Source organism: Schistocerca gregaria, chromosome 5, assembly GCF_023897955.1.
Source record: "Schistocerca gregaria isolate iqSchGreg1 chromosome 5, iqSchGreg1.2, whole genome shotgun sequence".
NCBI classification, from domain to species: Eukaryota; Metazoa; Arthropoda; class Insecta; order Orthoptera; family Acrididae; genus Schistocerca; species Schistocerca gregaria.
Genome location: NC_064924.1, coordinates 667,001,255 through 667,022,600, shown reverse-complemented (window position 1 = coordinate 667,022,600; position 21,346 = coordinate 667,001,255).

The window sequence follows — 21,346 nt, the reverse complement described above, 5'->3', positions numbered from 1 at the left end:
TTCCCCACTACCAAACAGTATCACAGAAACCTTCACGAGTCACCTCTGTTTCAACAGAGCAGACTCTCTTCCTCAGAAAGTCGAAAAACGTAGACTGACAGTATCAACTAACTTCGCAAGTGCTCTGTATTGCTCGAGTCATGGATGTAAGCAGTAAACGTGAATACTCTACAGTTCAAAATGGTTCTGAGCACTATGGGACTTAACTTCTGAGGTCATCAGTCCCGTAGAACTTAGAGCTACTTTGACCTTACTAACTTAAGATCATCACACACATCCATGCCCGAAGCAGTATTCGAACCTGAGACCTTAGCGGTCGCGCGGTTCCAGACTGTAGCGCCTAGAACCGCTCAGTACTCACCAGTAATTTATCAAGTATATATTCTCGTAGAAAGTGTCTGAGACTATCTGGAAAAGCGGATGGAACATAGCAATCAAGATGACCGCAATGTAGTACTTCTACATGAGGTAACCGTCAATGAGTGGCTTCAGCTGGATATGGCGCAAGTGAATAAAGTTGTGGACTTTCTTTCCCGCCGAAATAAGGGCATTCCCAGGGTGAAGGTGGTGTTAACAGCGTATTAGCGATGTGTCTCCGTGGAGGGGGCGAGGGGGGAAGGAGAAGGAGGTGTGTCACGTGTCCCGTCAAAGATTGGACCGTACACTGCTGCACACATCTCGTATTTCTCCGTTTACTGATCACGTGGGTCCGGCGACTGCCGTATAGCCTGTGCTAGCTACTTAATCTCTCCGTGGCGCAGTTCCAAACCTATTCCTTCGTCAGATTACTATCTCCCGCGGAAAACAAACCCGGCAGCGCTTTTGCAATGCAGAGAGCGGCCGTGTTTGGGCGGAGTGCCTCGGCGCTGCCGCTACCGCCGCCTTCTCTATCTCCGTAATTGGATTCAGCTGCCGCTGCTGTGCCGAGTTGTCACGAGGCGCTGACAAATGGCCCGGGTCGCGTAAAGCACCCTCCGCCGTCTCTCACTGCGGCAAGCCGCCAGCCGCATCACGCTGCCCTCCACTTTCTCTTTCCTCGTGTGCTTCTTCGTATGGAGGAGACTGGCTGACAAGAGCGCATGGAGTGAAGTGCATCGGCGGCGAGTGAGCTATGCAGAGAGGGACGAATGAAGGAATGTCGGACATTTGCCACGCCGGACATTTGCCACACTTGCTCCTTCGCCAGGTAGCTTGAGTAGCGATCCCTCAGGTAGGGGACGCCCTTCCTCGTACTTCTTCTGTCCGCTTTCAAACCGTCGTCTGCACATCTCTCTCGATACAACCAGCACGTAAGGGACCTTCTTCTTCGACATCTTAGCGAAATACAGAGCTTCTTTTCCGAAATCGAAATATTTATAAGTTTTGGTAAACGAAAGCAATGTCGACGATTATGTCAGTATGTAATTAGTTCTACCAGGTATAAACATAGATCCCTCTGTCTGTGCGGTAGCTTCCTTTCACGTTTACTGATTGCGATAGAAACAGTCCATCGGCATGGGAGCAACAAGAAAGGTTTTGGATGAAACAGTTGCTGAAGAATTCAAAGAAAACTTGAGTCTCATCACAAATAGGTACGCCACTCATACAATTATAGTTGGTAGTGACTTCAATCTACCTTCCGTATGTTGACAAAAATACATTTTCAGACCCTATTGTAGGTAGACAACAACCTCCGTAATTGTTCTAAATGCCTTTTTTTAAAATTATTTTGAACAACTAGTTCAGGAGGCCATTCAGATTGTAAATGGTTACGAAAACACACTTGACCTCTTAGCCACAAATAATCCTGAGCATCACAACGGATACAGGAATTAGTGAACACACAGTCTAGCGAGGCTAAATTCCGTAATAAAGGATTTCACCAAAACTAAATGCGAAATATATCTATTTATAGTACATTATTAGAGATGGAACTGATCCCCCATGGTACACAAAACACAATAGAAAGCTGCTGCAGGAGCACCGAAAAAGGCAAGTATAATTGAGACGAAAGCAAAATCTCCAAGGTTGGCGAAGTTTTACTGAGGCACAAAATTTGGTGCGGATTTCAGTGCGAGATACATTTAATAGTTTCCACAACGAAACTCTCCCTAGAAATGTGGCCGAAAATCCAAAGAGATTCTGGTCCTATGTTAAGTAAAGCAGCGGAAAGGCACAGTAAGTACCTTTACTGCGCGATAGCGATGAGGAGGAGCATGGGGAGACAAGGGGCCCAACCCTACGGAGCAGGTAAAATCGTGGCAAATGTCCGGCGTGGCAAATGTCCGGCGTGGCAGATGTCCGCACACAGAATGAAGTAGTCTGACGATCCGATAACAGGAGGAAAAAGTAAAAGTATAGATTTGTTCTCTGACTTTCCACTGACGTATAACGCTTCTCGCCCGTAAATCGGATATTGTTTCAGTGAACTACACAGAAGTGCCAAGGCATGGGATACGGATATGCACATCCAGAGATGGTGAGAGAACCGAATACACAACTTACAAAAAACCAGTGCGTTGGCGGAGCTGTCCCTCGTACTTAGGTGATTCATGTGGAAGGTTTTCGATGTGGTTATGGCAGTGGGAATTAACAGACTTTGAATGCGGAATGGTAGATGGACGAATGGGATATTCCATTTCGAAAATCGTTTTGGAGGTCCACAGCGAAAAAGTACCAGATTTCACGCGTCACCTCCCACCACGGACGGCGCAGATGCCGTCGGCCTGCACTGAAAGACCGAGAGCAGCAGCGCTCAGATAGTGTTGTCGGTGCTAACAGACAAGCAACACTGCGTGAAATAGCCGCAGAAACTGATGTGGGGCATGCGATGGACGCATGTGCTAGGACAGTGCGGCGAAATTTGGTGTTAATGGGCTATGGCAGCAAAAGACTTTCGCGAGTGCCTTTGCTAACAGCACGACATCTCCTGCAGCACCTCTCCTGGGGTCGTGGCGATATCGGCTGGATCCTAGACGATCCGAAACCCGCGGCCTGGTCAGATGCATCACGATTTCCGTTCGTAAGAGATGATGGTAGGGTTCGAGTGTGGCGCAGAGCCCACGAAAGCATGGACCAAGTCGTCAACAAGGCAGTGGTGGCTCCATAATGGTGTGGACTGTGTTTACAAGGAATGAACTGGATCCTCTGGTATATTCGGCTACTTGGATACCATGTCCATCCATTCATAGACTTGTTATTTCCAAATAATGCTGGAATTCTTATGGATGATACTACGTCATGTCACATCGCCACAATCGTCCGTGACCGGTTGGAAGAACATTCCGGATAATTTGAGCGAATGATCTGGCCACCTAGATCACCCAACAATAATTCCATCGAACATAAATGAGACATAATCGAGAGCCGCGCGGCATTAGCCGGGCGGTCAGAGGCGCTGCAGTCACAGACTCTGCGGCTGATCCCGGCGGAGGTTCGAGTCCTCCCTCGGGCATGGGTGTGTGTGTTTGTCCTTAGCATAATATAGGTTAAGTAGTGTGTAAGCTTAGGGACTGATGACCTTAGCAGTTAAGTCCCATAAGATTTCACACAAATTTGAACATCTGAACATAGTCGAGAGATCATTTCGTGCACAAAATCCTGCACCGACAAGAATTTCGAAATCATGGACGGCTATAGAGGCAGCAAGGCTCAGTATTTCTGTAGGGTACTTCCAACGACTTATTGGGCCCACGCCACGTCGAGTGAATAAAATTGCCTTTTTTTACAGCCTGAACCAAAATTCGTGCACTCGGATGTTGCAGCGCGTTTCTTTGACTGCCAACAGAATGTAGATATGTCTAACGAAATTTTTTTGCGTTCATATTTTCGGTAGAAAAGAGTACCTCAAATAAGGGCAGTTGGCCAGCACTGCACCGTTCAACACGATGCAACTGTCGTGCTGTGGGTAGATTTTGGCGTTAGAATATTCGAGTTTGAATTCTCTGTTCCGGGTCAAGACACACTTTATTTTACAAAAACAGAGCTCTACGGTCGACAGTTTTGGCGTATGAATAAATTAACGATATAAAGAGTGCCAGAAGAAGATCGGAAGGTGTAGAGGGAAACACTGCGGGGAAAGATAGATACTGGAAAATTATTCACCCCAAATATTTGTGGAATTGTGGTCATTGGGTTCAAGTGCCGCTCTAGCATGAAAATTACCTTCTTTTCTGTAAAAATTTCTGACTGACACAGCCTGAACTACGCAGTTGCAACCTAATCCGATTCTTCATTTGCAGATGCAAAAGCGCTTTCTTCACTCATAGCCATTCTATCTGCAGTTGCCATCGCTTCAAATGCTTCAAATGGCTCTGAGCACAAAGGGGCTAAGCTTCTGAGGTCATCAGTCCCCTAGAACTTAGAACTACTTAAACCTAACTAACCTAAGGACATCACATACATCTATTCCCGCAGCAGGATTCGAACCTGCGACGGTAGCGGTAGCGCGGTTCTAGACTGTAGCGCCTAGAACCGCACGGCCACCCCGGTCGGCCCAGAGGTGGATACATGCTCGTGTTTGTGATCTGCAACCCGAAGACTGTTCTCATGTACCTCTCCACGCTGGTCTATCCCACGCAGCCTCTTCATTTCTGAATACCTAGTCCTACCTGCACCCTTCTGAAACTGCTTACATTAATCATCGCTTGATCTCCCTCTACAATTTTTATTCCCTACACTGCCTTCCATTACCAAACCGACGATTCCTATGTGCCCTCAGGATATGCCCTGTCAACTGATCCCTTCTTGTAGTGTGTATATACATGTTTGTTGTTGTTGTTGTCTTCAGTCCTGAGACTGGTTTGATGCAGCTCTCCATGCTACTCTATCCTGTGCAAGCTGCTTCATCTCCCAGTACCTACTGCAACCTACATCCTTCTGAATCTGCTTAGTGTACTCATCTCTCTGTCTCCCTCTACGATTTTTACCCTCCACGCTGCCCTCCAATGCTAAATTTGTGATCCCTTGATGCCTCAAAACATGTCCTACCAACCGATCCCTTCTTCTAGTCAAGTTGTGCCACAAACTTCTCTTCTCCCCAATCCTATTCAATACCTCATCATTAGTTACGTGATCTATCCACCTTATCTTCAGTATTCTTCTGTAGCACCACATTTCGAAAGCTTCTATTCTCTTCTTGTTCAAACTAGTTATCGTCCATGTTTCACTTCCATACATGGCTACACTCCAAACAAATACTTTCAGAAACGACTTCCTGATACATAAATCTATATTCGATGTCAACAAATTTCTCTTCTTCAGAAACGCTTTCCTTACCATTGCCAGTCTATATTTTATATCCTCTCTACTTCGACCATCATCAGTTATTTTACTTCCTAAATAGCAAAACTCCTTTACTACCTTAAGTGTCTCATTTCCTAATCTAATTCCCTCAGCATCACCCGATTTAATTTGACTACATTCCATTATCCTCGTTTTGCTTTTGTTAATGTTCATCTTATATCCTCCTTTCAAGACACTGTCCATTCCGTTCAACTGCTCTTCCAAGTCCTTTGCCGTCTCTGACAGAATTACAATGTCATCGGCGAACCTCAAAGTTTTTACTTCGGCTCCATGAATTTTAATACCTACTCCAAATTTTTCTTTTGTTTCCTTTACTGCTTGCTTAATATACAGATTGAATAACATCGGGGAGAGGCTACAACCCTGTCTCACTCCTTTCCCAACCACTGCTTCCCTTTCATGCCCCTCGACTCTTATTACTGCCATCTGGATTCTGTACAAATTATAAATAGCCTTTCGCTCCTTGTATTTTACCCCTTGCCACCTTTAGAATTTGAAAAAGAGTATTCCAGTCAACATTGTCAAAAGCTTTCTCTAAGTCTACAAATGCTAGAAACGTAGGTTTGCCTTTTCTTAATCTTTCTTCTAAGATAAGTCGTAAGGTCAGTATTGCCTCACGTGTTCCAACATTTCGACGGAATCCAAACTGATCCTCCCCGAGGTCTGCATCATTCAGTTTTTCCATTCGTCTGTAAAGAATTCGTGTTAGTATTTTGCAGCCGTGGCTTATTAAACTGATAGTTCGGTAATTTTCACATCTGTCAGCACCTGCTTTCTTTGGGATTGGAATTATTATATTCTTCTTGAAGTCTGAGGGTATTTCGCCTCTCTCATACATCTTGCTCACCAGCTGGTAGAGTTTTGTCAGGACTGGTTGTCCCAAGGCCGTCAGTAGTTCTAATGGAATGTTGTCTACTCCGGGGGCCTTGTTTCGAATCAGGTCTTTCAGTGCTCTGTCAAACTCTTCACGCAGTATCGTATCTCCCATTTCGTCTTCATCTACATCCTCTTCCATTTCCATAATATTGTCCTCAAGTTCATCGCCCTTGTATAAACCTTCTATATACTCCTTCCACCTTTCTGCCTTCCCTTCTTTGCTTAGAACTGGGCTGCCATCTGAGCTCTTGATATTCATACACGTGGTTGTCTTCTCTCCAAAGGTCTCTTTAATTTTCCTGTAGGCAGTATCTATCTTACCCCTAGTGAGATAAGCTTCTACATCCTTACATTTGTCCTCTAGCCATCCCTGTTTAGCCATTTTGCACTTCCTGTCGATCTCATTTTTGAGACGTTTGTATTCCTTTTTGCCTGCTTCATTTACTGCATTTTTATATTTTCTCCTTTCATCAATTAAATTCAATATTTCTTCTGTTACCCAAGGATTTCTAGCAGCCCTCGTCTTTGTACCTACTTTATCCTCTGCTGCCTTCACTACTACATCCCTCAGAGCTACCCATTCTTCTTCTACTGTATTTCTTTCCCCTATTCCTGTCAATTGTTCCCTTATGCTCTCTCTGAAACTCTGTACAACCTCTGGTTCTTTCAGTTTATCCAGGTCCCATCTCCTTAATTTCTCACATTTTTGCAATATAACTTCTGCACAATTTCAGTGCAGTAATGTGTTCATTGTAAATAAGTATTATAGTAGTTGTATTACATGTTTATTACCTTATAAATAAATAACTTTTTTATTTTTAATCCAGTGCATTAGTATTTGTAAATGACTCTTTCATATAGTGCTCATTAAAAAATGGCGATCATTCCACTTGGGATCTGTGGAACGGTACATTAGCTTATTTGTTTTAGTTGTAAACATTTGTCATGTATTGTTGTTTTTCTGACATGTTCCACATCCTGGAGGACCTCCTCGCTACGGATCATGAAAATAAATCTAATCTAATCTAATCTAAAAAAGTCGTGCCGTTAATATATCTTCTCTCCAATTCGATTTAATACTTCCTCATTATATGAATGCGTGGTGTCTTGTTGTTTCGGACATATCCGAAAGAACAGTCACCACGCTGAATCCGCACCTGTGATACATTATACGTAAATTGAAGGTGGAGGGGAGGGAGAGGGGAGTAAGGAAAGGAAAGGTTAAAGACCGGTAGTTTAATGTTCTGCAGTCTTTCGTAGCACCACCTTGTAAAAGCTACCCTTTTTTTCTTGTCTGAACTGTTTGTTGTTGTTCCCATTTCACTTCAGTACAATGATACACTCTAGTAAATATCTTCAGAAAAGAATTCTTAAAATCACACGTTAATATGACCCTTCTTTTTAAGAAATTTTCTTATCGCAGCTTGTCTGTATTTTACATCCTCTCTACTTTAGCCGTAATCGGTTATTTTAATGCCCAAATAGCAACACTCGTGAAGCAGTTTCACTGCTCATTAGCTAATCTAATGCCGCCAACATCGCTTGATTTAATTACACTACATTCAAATACCCTTGCTTAGTCATCTGAACTTTTAACGTTCCTACCGCTGTTTCTCTTTTCCCTAAAAGTATCTTTAATTTCCCTTTAGGTAGTGAAAAGTATCTTCCCTTTCTGGCAATTGAAACTGTTAGGAATATGTAAATTTTGATAACAGTATGGAATCTATGCGTAAAGGTTTGCCTGATGAAACACACGGTACAAATGCGATAGCGCCATGTGACTGATAATATGACACACGCAGGGATACCATCAAATTTTCTACTGTGCTGAATCACTGTCATTCAAATACCTGTGTCGTTGCGCATCATGATCTTTTGATGTATCAGGCCCTGCTGGCTATTCAGCATCACCATTGTCTGAAGGCTCATAGACCACAAAAATACTATACTAACGTTCACATTAAAAGTGATGATAAATAGTGATTCGGACTTCGTAAAGTAAATCTGCAGCTACGACTTGTGGAGAATACAGCTCTCCAAAAATGTTTGCACAGTGTCCTGCTACATCTACCTGAAACATATGAGGTCATTAAATAAAATTAACATGATAATGACAAAAGTTTCTACAACAATCATTAAAGTAATAAAGAGTTATTTATTACACTTTAGGCATAATGTCTGTTAGTTACAGCTGACATTGGTTGCTCAGTCCTTGATATTACCTGTGAACTTTGTGATATAAAAGTTTGTTACAGGTTGATAGTTTCTTCATAAAAGTAACAACAGCTTAGCGTTTCTCCTCTAGCCATATCTGTCTTACCATATTACACTCTCTGTTAACCTTATTTTTAGACATTGTATTTCTTTTCCGGTGCTTCGTTTACCGATTTTTTTAAAAAATATTAATTCTCTTGCCTGCTATACCAATGTCTGGAGTGTTACCTAAGGATTTCCTTTGGCCCCTTCTTTTTGTCTGTTTGACCACCATTGCCTTCCCTGTTTCATCTATAAAAGCTAGCCATTCACGTTCTGTTCTATTCCTTTCCAACGCTCCCGTCAATTGTTGCATAATGCTGCGATATGGACTCCCAATAGCCTGTTTCATAATGTATGTTTTTCTTTGCGGATAAAAACCTGTTACGTTGGTATGGCAACGATATAACCACGGTGAGAATGGATGCGAATGTTATAAACATTATACTTACCGAGAAAATCTTCTTTTCAGACAGTCGCACATGGGCTCCAAGGAAATTTTAAGAAACTTCCTTGTAATATAAAAAGCGGTTATAGCTCAGAACATTTCAGCTGATTTCGAGAGCAAATTGCGAAACCCCCTGCGTCCAAAAAGCTATCTGGTCCCAGAAAACTGAGCCGGGCACGCGTTTCTAAGTTAACAATTTTAATTTGAATAGTTTTAGTGGACAACGCGATTTGTAAGGCCCTGACTGTGAATCCTAAATTGGAGATTTACAAAATGTTCCAATTTGTGTGAATTCCTATGGGACCAAACTGCTGAGGTCTTCGGTCCCTAGAGTTACACACTGCTCAAACTAACTTACGCTAAAGACAACGCAGACACACCCACGCCCGAGGGAGGAATGGAACCTCCGCTTGGAGTGACCGCCCGATTCATGAAATGGCGCCCCTAACAGCTCGGCCACTCCGCGCGGCCGCAGATTTTCACTAAAATTTATTTTAAAATGAATAGAGGATTTCTAACAGTAACACTCTTTCAGTAAACAAAGGAATTTGTTCAATAAGACACCATAAGAAGTTAACAGATTATTCAGGAATGCTGGATGATTTATAAACTCAATGCACATAGCTTTAACTACTTAATTTTTTATGACTTACAGAGCTACTTTTCCCTGCGAGATCACGAAGTCCTTTTAACGCAAAATATCAAACAGTAATTTGGTCTAAAACTTCTTTAACCCCAAACGAAGGCCGTGACTTAACGCCTGTGGTAAATCAAGAGGCTCATGTGCTCAGTGTAACAACTTTGAATCTGAGACAGGTTATCATACTGAAATGCTCAAGTGTGGACCAGGAATGCCCTATAACGCTAGTGGCGCCACTTCGCACACGACAGTTATTTTCCACCAGTAGTGCTAGAGGCCGGTGGCGCGCAGACGGCGCTGCTGTAGAAAATGTAGGGGTGGTGCTGCAGCTGCTACTCTCCAGGCCGCGGCTTCAGCATCCCGAACGAGCGCTCCCAATGAAAATGCGGAAGTCCTCTACCTTGGAATCTTTTGCAGGTGAATAACGTAACAGTGACGTCACAAATAAACTACTAGTGAACTGTGTTACTGTAGGACTGAAACAGTAGTCATGCCGCACTGATACGAGCTCATTACAAGCCGCTTGCTTTACGAAGATCACAGACCTTACGTAACTAAATTAACAATTGTTAGTAAATGAAAATATTTGGGAGCAATAATATCAGGCTATTGATCAGTAGATACATACACTCTAAGACAAAAACAACGAAGCTCGGCTATGGAATTACCCGAACACGACGGAAATCACTACATGTCATGATAACAATTTATTCAAGAGAAAGTGCTTCACAAATAGAGCAAGTCAGTAAAGCGTTGTTCGCAGCTCGTGGTCGTGCGGTAGCGTTCTCATCAAAATTTAACAAAATAAAAATATTAATTATTCTTAGTACACGCAAGACAACATAAACAATATAGTACCTACCTATCTTGAAAGTTTTAAATAATAACTTGTGTTATTTAATAGGGGTCGATTTTCAGACCTCGTCGACCCCCAAAATCAGTTTTCGTTTATGTCGACCCCTAGGAGTCGATATCGACCACTTTGGGAATCCCTGCTCTATAGGAACCGGCATCCTATAAAGGGGACAAGAGAACGTTACGCAAGCATTTTTGAGAGCAGCGGTTAAAACAGTTAAAGCCAAAGCATAACACCGTCATACGATAAATTCGGAAGACCCCTGACCCACTCCTTGCAACTTAAAGTTACCTAATAAACTGCCACATGTGACTCCTGTAAAATAACCAAAAATAACCTTATTTCATACAACCATAACATACCTTAAAGAATGCTTACAACTACATACAGAAAACACCTGTACAACAGACTGTGTTCTACTCATCGTATCTTTAACTGAAGAGATGGTGCATCCGGTAGGATTCCATAACCGTGCCTCGCATCCAGCTGATCAAAAACCAGTAGTCCTACTGAGACCTTCGTTCTCCAAACTCCCTGTTCCAAAAGGACATACCGAAGATTTATACACAAGGTTTCATACTACGAGTGTTCGCTACAGTACTCTGCTATAGCACATCAGTTCCGAAATAGTTAGCAGAGATTCAGAAACCAAGAAGCTGCCTGGCACTACCGCATCCTACAGTGTTCTAACACAACCAAGTGACAGCAGGATGCTCCTCAACACACCGCTGGCCGCAACCAAAGGTATCCATGCAGTCCAAATTCACTTTCGTCTCATTTTTCTAAAATCCACGTATCATATGATTTCATACAATGTGGATACTGTAGCGTCAGGAGATACGGTGACGCTCAACGGCTTATGGTAGCACAACATCACAGCGCACTGAACACCTTCACCCCCAGTCCGTCGTTACTCGCGTCAGCGCCGCGAACACGCTTTCTGCAGCTGTCACTCGGCGTGTCCTTTCCCAACTGCCAAGCAGCCTCGTAACTCCGTCACTGAGGAATAATGCGCTAGACACTAATCGGCAGCAAAACCTCAGTCGATTCGCTGAATAGTGCCACACCGTCACACAGCCAAACCGAAAAATGCCAGCCTTCTTCTAGAATTTAGCTAAGGTTTAAATTTCCAGCGTTATACTGGGTGTTCGGAAAGTCCTGTTACAAACTTCTAGGACTTCTAGAGGAGAGGGACTAAATAATATTTTAAATAGGAATCCGTGCCTGGGACCACGTAGTTAACGTTCTATGACTGTTCCAATTCAGATGTGTGACGCATCCATGTCTGCTGAAGGAAAGAGAATAATAGACAGGATGAAATGTACTACTTCTTGTGGGGTCATATGCGAAGTTTAATCTACATCTACATCCATACTCCGCAAGCCACATGACGGTGTGTGGCGGAGGGTACCTTGAGTACCTCTATCGGTTCTCCCTTCTATTGCAGTTTCGTATTATTCGTAAAAAGAAAGATTGTCGGAATGCCTCTGTGTGGGCTCTAAATCTCTCTTATTTTATCCTCGTGGTCTCTTCGCGAGGTATACGCAGGAGGAAGCAATTTACTGCTTCACTCCTCGGTGAAGGTATGTTCTCGAAACTTCAACAAAAGCCCGTACCGAGCTACTGAGCGTCTCTCCTGCAGAGTATTCCATTGGAGTTTATCTATCTTCTCCTTAACGCTTTTGCGATTAATAAATGATCCTGTAAAGAAGCGTGCTTCTCTCCGTTGGATCTTCTCTACTCTTCTATCAACCCTATCTGGTACGGATCCCCACATTGCTGAGCAATATTCCAGCAGTGGGTAAACAAGCGTACTGTAACCTACTTCCTTTGTTTTCGGATTGCATTTTCTTAGGATTCTTCCAATGAATCTCAGTCTGGCATCTGCTTTACCGACAATTAACTTTATATGATCATTCAATTTTAAATCGCGCCTAATGCCTACTTCCAGATAATTTACGGAATTAACTGCTTCCAGTTACTGACCTGCTATATTGTAGCTAAATGATAAGGGATCTTTCTTTCTATGTATTCGCAGCACATTCCACTTGTCTACATTGAGATTCAATTGCCATTCGCTGCATCATGCGTCAATTCGCTGCAGATCCTCCTGCATTTCAGTACAATTTTCCGTTGTTACAACCTCTCAATATACAACAGCATCATCTGCAAAAAGCCTCAGTGAACTTCCGGTGTCATCCACAAGGTCATTTATGTATATTGTGAATAGCAACGGTCCTACGACACTCAGCTGCGGCACACCTGAAATCACTTTTACTTCGGAAGACTTCTCTCCGTTGAGAATGACATGCTGCGTTCTCTTATCTAGGAACTCTTCAATCCAATCACACAATTGGTCTGATGGTCCATATGCTCTTACATTGTACATTAAACGACTGTAGGGAACCGTATCGAATGCCTTGCGGAAGTCAAGAAACACGGAATCTACCTGGCAACCCGTGTCTATGGCCCTCTGAGTCTCGTGGACGAATAGTGCGAGCTGGGTTTCATATGACCGTCTTTTTCGAAACCCATGCTGATTCCTATAGAGTAGATTTCTTGTCTCCAGAAAAGTCATTATATTCGAACATAATACGTGTTCCAAAATTCTACAACTGATCGACGTCTATAGTTCTGCACATCTGTTTGACGTCCATTCTTGGAAACGGGGATGACCTGCCCCTTTTCCAATCCTTTGGAACGCTACGCTCTTCTAGAGACCTACTGTACACCGCTGCAAGAAGGGGGGCAAATTCCTTCGCGTACTCTGTGTAAAATCGAACTGGTATACCATCAGGTCCAGCGGCCTTTCCTCTCTTGAGCGAAGGCTGCGAGACTTCTGTAGAGTCAGAGGAACATCTGCCGGCGCAAGTGCTGACCGCTGCAGTAGAATTGAACAGACGCCAAGTAAGATGCAGAGTGTGTACCAGGACATGCTTCGCAGGTACCATGTCTGTAACAACAACGGCGGTCACCACATCGAGCCACTGTTGGAAGGCATCAGTAGTGTTTTGTACGTACAGTAAGCTGGGTTCTTTTTGTTTTGGAATCCTGTATACAGGGTGGTCCATTGATTGTGACGGGACCAAATATCTCACGAAATATGAATGTTTTAGTTGAACCACTTTTTTCGCTTTGTGATATATGGCGCTGTAGTAGTCACAAACCTTTGGTTCACAATTTTAGACAAACAGTTGCTAACAGGTAAGTTTTTTAAATCAAAATACAGAACGTAGGTACGTTTCAATAATTTATTTCAGTTGTTCCAATGTGATACATGTACCGTTGTGAACTTATTATTTCTGAGAACTCATGCTGTTACAGCGTGATTACCTGTAAATACCACATTAATGCAATAAATGCTCAAAATGATGTCCGTCAACCTCAATGCATTTGGCAATACGTGTAACGACATTCCTCTCAACAGCGAGTAGTTCGGCTTCCGTAATATTCGCACATGCATTGACAATGCGCAGACGCATGTTGTCAGACATTATCGGTGGATCACGATAGCAAACATCCTTCAGCTTTCCCCACAGAAAGAAATCCGGGGACGTCAGATCCGGTGAACGTGCGGGCCATGGTATGGTTCTTCGATGACGAATCCACCTGTCATGAAATATGCTATTTAATACCGCTTCAGCCACACGCGAGCTATGTGCCGGACATCCATCATGTACTTCCAACATCGCCATTCTGTCATGCAGTGAAACATCTTGTGGTAACATCGGTAGAACATTACGTAGGAAATCAGAATACATTGCGCCATTTATATTACCATCAATAAAATAGGGGGCCAATTATCCTTCCACCCATAATGCAGCACCATACATTAACCCGCCAAGGTCGCTGATGTTCCACTTGTCGCAGCCATGGTGAATTTTCCGTTGCCCGATAGTGCTTATTATGCCGGTTTACGTTACCGCTGTTGGTGAATGACGCTTCGTCGCTAAATAGAACGCGTGCAAAATATCTGTCATCGTCCCTTAATTTCTCTTGTGCCGAGTGGCAGAGCTGTACACGACTTTCAAAGTCGTTGCCATGCAAATCCTGGTGCATAGAAATATGGTACGGGTGCAATCGATGTTGATGTAGCATTCTCAACACCGACGTTTTTGAGATTCCCGATTCTCGCGCAATTTATCTGCTTCTGACGTGCGGATTAGCTGCGACAGTAGCTAAAACATCTACTTGGGTATCATCATTTGTTGCAGGTCGTGGTTGACGTTTCACATGTGGCTGAACACTTCCTGTTTCCTTAAATAACGTAACTATCCGGCGAACGGTCCGGACACTTGGATGATGTCGTCCAGGATACCGAGCAACATACATAGCACACGTCAGTTGGGCATTTTTATTACAATAGCTATGCATCAACACGAAATCGACCTTTTCCGCATTTGGTAAACGGTCCATTTTAACACGGGTAATGTATCACGAAGCAAATACCGTCCGCACTGGCGGAATGTTACGTGATACCACGTACTTATACGTTTGTGAGTATTACAGCGCCATCTATCACAAAGCGAAAAAACTGGTCCAACTAACACATTCATATTTCTTTACGTACTACACGAATATGTAAAAAAAATGCGGATTCCTATTTAAAAAAACGCTTTTGATATCCGTTTGACCTATGGCAGCCGCATCTAGCGGGCCAACCATAGCACCATCTGGTTTCCCCCTTCAAGCTAGACGAGTTTCGATCTTTGTAGTTTTTTCGTTTGATGCTTATTTCGTGAGATATTTGGCCCGGTGACTATCATTGGACCACACTGTATACGTAATGTTAAAGTGTTAATACAAAGAAATGCAAGTGATAAACGGATGTTTCGTTACATTTTCTTTCGAACTGTTACCAATAATTATACTACGTCTCGTCGAATTCAATTCCTCCAACGGTAGTGGATGAGCTAAATATCTGAACTGAAACAGTTGTAGAGTGGAAATGGTACACTTCCGGACATGAGCTCCTACTAAAAATATTGTGTATTCACTCCGCTCTACAAGTCCAAAAACTTTGTAACGGGAATCTCCGAACGCCTTGTATATTCAGGTCACACCCTTTACAGAAAACAGAGTCCAGACTGAGATGGTAGAGCTACAAAGTACGTATACCTGGCGACGACGACACCGTAAGTAGAAAGAACACTCACGCTTGAAATACTTGTCTGATAAATTCGCACGTGATATAAAAAATATGTGACTGGGTGAACAGACAGATATCAAACGCCATTTACACGATCGGCTTTCTGGTCTCAATTCGCTACTCCAAACTAGTGCGTCTACTGCAGCGCCCCTAGCTTTTTATTCCCGTACTGAGTACTGGTTCAAAATGGTTCGAATGGTTCTGAGCACTATGGGACTTGACATCTGAGGTCATCAGTCCCCTAGAACTTAGAACTACTTAAACCTAACGACATCACACACACCCATGCCCGAGGCAGGATTCGAGCCTGCGACCGTAGCAGTCGCGCGGTTCCGGACTGAAGCGCCTGGAACCGTTCGGACACAGCGGCCGTCTACTGAGTACTGGCCATTTTCGTTTACACGTCAGCAGAAAAATTGCTAGTGTTGTGAGAGCTGTGTGCTGTGCAGTTTGGCATCTGAATGGTGAATCTGAGGTTATAGGGGACTACCATTTTTACGGAAAAATCTAAATATATTAACAAAATGTAGGAAAAATGAAAGGAAACAGAGTTTATTAATGACCAAAGCAGATTTCAGAGTGGAAGATCCTGTCAAAGTTCGTTTGGTAAATAGTTCACCCTCCTGAGAACAGAAAGAATAGGAAAAGTGTCCTCAAAACATTTCAGAATGTATACACTCACTTGTTCGAGAAAATACGTAGTTGCAATCACATCAGTCGTTGGGAAGAACGCAGCAACTAGCGTCTTTTGGTTTTTGCTTTGTGTCATGTTTTCTTGCTAAGTGCCAATTAAGAAAGAAAATTATTTTTCCCGTCCAATTCTTCTGAGCTTCTCAGCGATGAAACAATTTCCATTAAAACGCATTTATCTATTTATGTCCTAGGCTTTTTCTATGTAAAACGTAAATACTTTTCGGTTTCAGATACTTTGCCTCTCTTGTAGGAGAAAAGGAAATGACAGGACTTTGTGTAACATTTCAGTATGCTACGAAAACAAAGCAAGCAATATAATAAAGATTAGGAACACTAAAGTGCAAAATCCGTTTCCATAATAGGTGTGGATTCGAACAGAATATATTATAGTTTCCGATGTTAGCATAGTCTCTTGTCTCTGTGCAGCGTGCAGCAAACACGGAAATTTAGAACACCACACTCTGCAGCCTACCGAGAGAGGTGGCACGGTGGTTAACACACTGGAATAGCATTCGGGAGTATGACGATTGAAACCCGCGTATGGCCATCCTGATTTAGATTTTCCGTCATTTCACTAAATCGCTTCAGGGAAATGCCGGGATGGTTTCTTTCAAAGGGCACGGCCTATTTTCCTTGCCCATCCTTCCCTAATCCGATGGGACCGATGACCTCGAAGTTTGGTCCCCTCTCCCAAATCAAGAAACGAACCTGCGCAGTCTAGATCTGACGTCACAGACACACACGCGTCGCAATCGGCTCCTGATTTACACGCAGGCACGAAAGGCAAGGCACTTCGAGTAGTCGATTTTTAACAGACTCTCGTATAACGGGCTTTCATAAAGCAAATGGAGCATCGTAACACGTAACGCAAATGTGCGAGGAAGAAGTGGGATGAATCTACGATCGCGGTGCCAGGGAGACAGTTGGACACGACGGTAGGAAGCGATCACCTTGAGGAGACGGCGGCGCAGCAGCGCTCGCTCGGTCTCATTACGAGCACGCACCCGCGGCGCGGACTCGCTGGCCATTGTGATCGCGACGGCTGTCTCGCTCGGCGGATGGATGGACGCACGACGGCGCGACATTTCTTCAGGGACGCTCCAGATGGCGGCCGTCGCAGAACAATGGCCCGGGGGGACAATGCCCCGCGCACGGCACTCCCCAAAAAATATCACGCATCCTCTACGCTTATTGTGCCTCGGCACTAAAAAGTACACGTAATTCCATAAATCCGTTGCCTCCGATTTATGTTGGGCAGAGATATACAGTAATAGCAGGAAGTGGACAAACAGCGCTGGATTTCCACTGGGAATAAAGTACGGATGCCGAGCCCACACACATCCACAGAGTGAGGGACGGCGTCGTAAAGCACCTCAACTTTCAGGAGCAGCTCGCCGTTGTTCGGGAATTTTGAGGAATTTCCATATGTAAACGCGTCTTTCCATTACCTCACGAACTGGTCTTTGTGTTGCTTTCTCGTACAGTGTGTCACCTTCGTGTTCTAACAGTAGTAAGTAGTAATTAGCTCCGTTTATATCTGCCGTCTGCTACTGTAGAGCTTCACGCCAGGACACACTCATTTTCTCCATTTAGCCCTTTCCACTTCAGTGAACAGTATGTCATATATTCCACTGTTCTGCCCACTACGTATTTACGCGTTATCTCCCTCCATGCTCAACGCATTGTGTCCTGACTACTGATGTTTATGTTTTAGATCATCGTAACGCTGGAATGCTAACCAATAATTTTTGACGGTCACTGCTACCCATTCGTCGATTCGACGAACACCACCACTCTTCATGTGTATAATCAACAATAACAGCACTTTATGTAGATTTGAGCCTTGGAATCTACGTAATACTCGTTTACAATCAATATCATATCAAATTTTCAAAATTAGTAGGATTCAAACGAGGACTAGTATGGGGATATAGGTAAAGAACTATTTCACAAGTAGGTTTTTGTTAGATGTTCATTAATGTAAGAGCAAACGATTAAATTCCTTCTGTCTTTAGGGCAACAGTCACTTGAAAATCTGTAAGAAAAGAACAATATAACTATGTAACAATAAGCATTACAATAGATTCCACTGTAACAATCAAAGTAATACTGTAAGAATAAAAGTAACACATTACTATATAGAGATTTAGAAACAAAACGAAATATCTATTCTTCAGGGCCTCCTCACCATGCATTTTCGTGAACTGAAGACTAGTAAATAAAGTGCCAAGGTTAGGTAGACTACTAATGACTCGAAGCATAGCTGAGCGCGCACGACGCTAGGCAGCTGTACAGTGGCTCAGTATAGTATACACCCTTGCATGTTCGTCGCATCGACAAAGGATACCATTGCAGGGTTAAAAGAGAAGTTGGCTTCATTTTCTTTTCAAAAATTAAATGAAAGAATCTGCAGTCGTTTCCTAATATTTTGGATGGCTACCGCAGTCATCTTTGTCACAGAAACTAGTTTCTGACGTCGTAACTCGAATCGAGAGAGGTACCGTCCAACAGCCGAGGGGCTCGGTTCGTCAAGAGAGGGTTTAAATTCCAACCGAGCGAAACTCATTTAAGTTTTCCTTGAAATCTCCAAATGGCCTCAAGCAGATTCCAGGATGGCTCCCACTATAAGACAAAGGTGATTTCCTTCAACACCATCATCCTCCGTTCATAATGAAATTGACTTCGACGGAACTATTATTTTCCCTCAACACAGTTCCCACCAACACACCCTTTATTTTGGAAAGTTTTTTTCGTCAATTTCTCTCTTATTCGGCCGAACATCTTTCTGTTTTCTACTATATGTGTAATTTAATTTACAACTTTATTCTGTAACGTCACATGTATTATGCTGTGACAACGATACAATGAGACTGGAGACATACTGTGTTAAAATGCTTTCTGCAACGCCTTTGCGACGAGCGTATCGTCGTCGTTGATGGAGCACTGCTCCAATATATAAGACACTGAGGGCAACAGGCACTGATCTGAGTGGACAGTTTAATAAGCAACACCTTATGGGAGGGGGGGGGGGGGGGGCTAATGTTTTTCGTGGACTACGAATGCAGTTCACCTATGATACAAATGCTGTTTTTGGAGCCAGTACATTGCTGACCTTGGCCGTTGTTTGGGGCAATCATGCTGATAATGGTCGCCTTGAAGCTTTCCCTGATGCTAACATTTCGGCTTGGAAAACTTGGAGTATAGCAGAGAGTACTGGATTATTTGCTAAAGTACCGTACGGGACCCTTGTTCCAGATAAGCCATTTACTTTGTCTACAAGAAGAAAGAAGCAGCTCAATGCAGTCGAATATCTTTTTATTTTGGCCAAAGTTGGCACTGGTAATTGTAAAATAAATATTAATGGTGACTGTATGTTCTATTACAGGAAAGTATCGTCAACATAATCTCGACGATAGCAAGGTTAGGAAGGGCCTGAACAACACTACAGTAAATTCAGCAATTCTTACATCCAAGTTGGTGAAACTAATACCAACCTGAAGAACAGAAGAGACAACTGAAGATCTGTTAGATGACCATTAGTTGGATTTTGTGTGTGGTAAAAGCCATGGGAGGCATTTCTGATGTTACAAGTGATAATGGAAATACGAATTACGAAAAATCAAGTCATCTTGACAGGATCAGTCAACTTAGAAAAAGCGTTCATCAGCCTAAAGTTGTGGGAGATGTTTGAAATTCTGAAATAAATAGCAGTGAGTTGGAGCGATATATAATTTGCGCAGAAACAAAGAGGGAACAATAAGAATGGAAGAGCTAGAGAGGAGTGCTGGACTAAAAGGTGTATATGGCGAGGATGCAGTTTTCCTCCAACGCTGTTCAGACACTTCATCGGAAAGCAATGAGAAAATAAAAGGAAAGAGAATGTTTAATACTGAAATTTTGGTGAAACGTTATCAGTGATTGTTTGAGATTGCTGTCCTCAATGAAAGTGAAGAACAATTAAAAGACATGAATGAGATTTTCACTCTGCAGCGGAGTGTGCGCTGATATGAAACTTCCTGGCAGATTAAAACGGTGTGCCCGACCGAGACTCGAACTCGGGACCTTTGCCTTCCGCGTGCAAGTGCTCTATCACCTCTTTTTTAAAAATCTCATTTTGTTCTATATTGTTCTTTGACTTTTTTTTAATCAATCTCATTTTTGTTCGTTTCCGTTCGTTGAATTGGCTCGGGGCTGCTGCCGTAAGACATCCGTTCTAGTTCGTTGTTGATCGGTGAACTCAGTTCTTTTATTACAGAGGGCAGCTAACCCTCTGACCGAACACGCTGAGCTACCGTGCCGGCATCATCTGAGCTACCGAAGCACGACTCACGCCCGGTACTCACAGTTTTACTTCTGCCAGTATCTCGTCTCCTACCTTCCAAACTTTACAGAAGCTCTGCTGCGAACATTGGAGGAGAGCTTCTGTAAAGTTTGGAAGGTAGGAGACGAGATACTGGCAGAAGTAAAACTGTGAGTACCGGGCGTGAGTCGTGCTTCGGTAGCTCAGATGGGAGAGCACTTGCCCGCGAAAGGCGAAGGTCCCGAGTTCGAGTCTCGGTCGGGCACACAGTTTTAATCTGCCAGGAAGTTTCAATTATAAGACCTGTTTATTCTTGTAAACACTGAAGTGAGGATAAAGTAGCGATGCCAAGGGAAACAGAATTTTCAGGAAACAATTGTCGTTGATAGACTTAGCCATACAGTTTGAATCTACATAGTCTAGCGTATCATACTAAATATTTACAAATAAAAAATTTATAATTCATAGGACCCATAATCACTTTTCTGGAACATTAATAGTGCCTCCTTTTCTCAACTTAAAGGGGAAAAATGGCGAAAGCTGACATTCATGCTCAGAAAGCGGACAGCAACCCTGGTTTGACAAAAGTAATGCCACCTCTTTTGAGTTTTCTATTAACTGCAAACATTTTACTGTTCTTGGACTGAAACGACAACGGCTTCATCAGCATTACAAATACGATGATCAGGATGAAACTACACTCACGTTCAGAAGAAACAGAACACATTGAACGACTAGAAACAGGATGTTCGTATTCACAGGACGTGGTCATTGGTGTGTTCTGCAGAAATGATTCGCATTTGAGGCTGCGCGGAGCGCCCGCGTGGTTTTAGGCGCCATGTCACGGA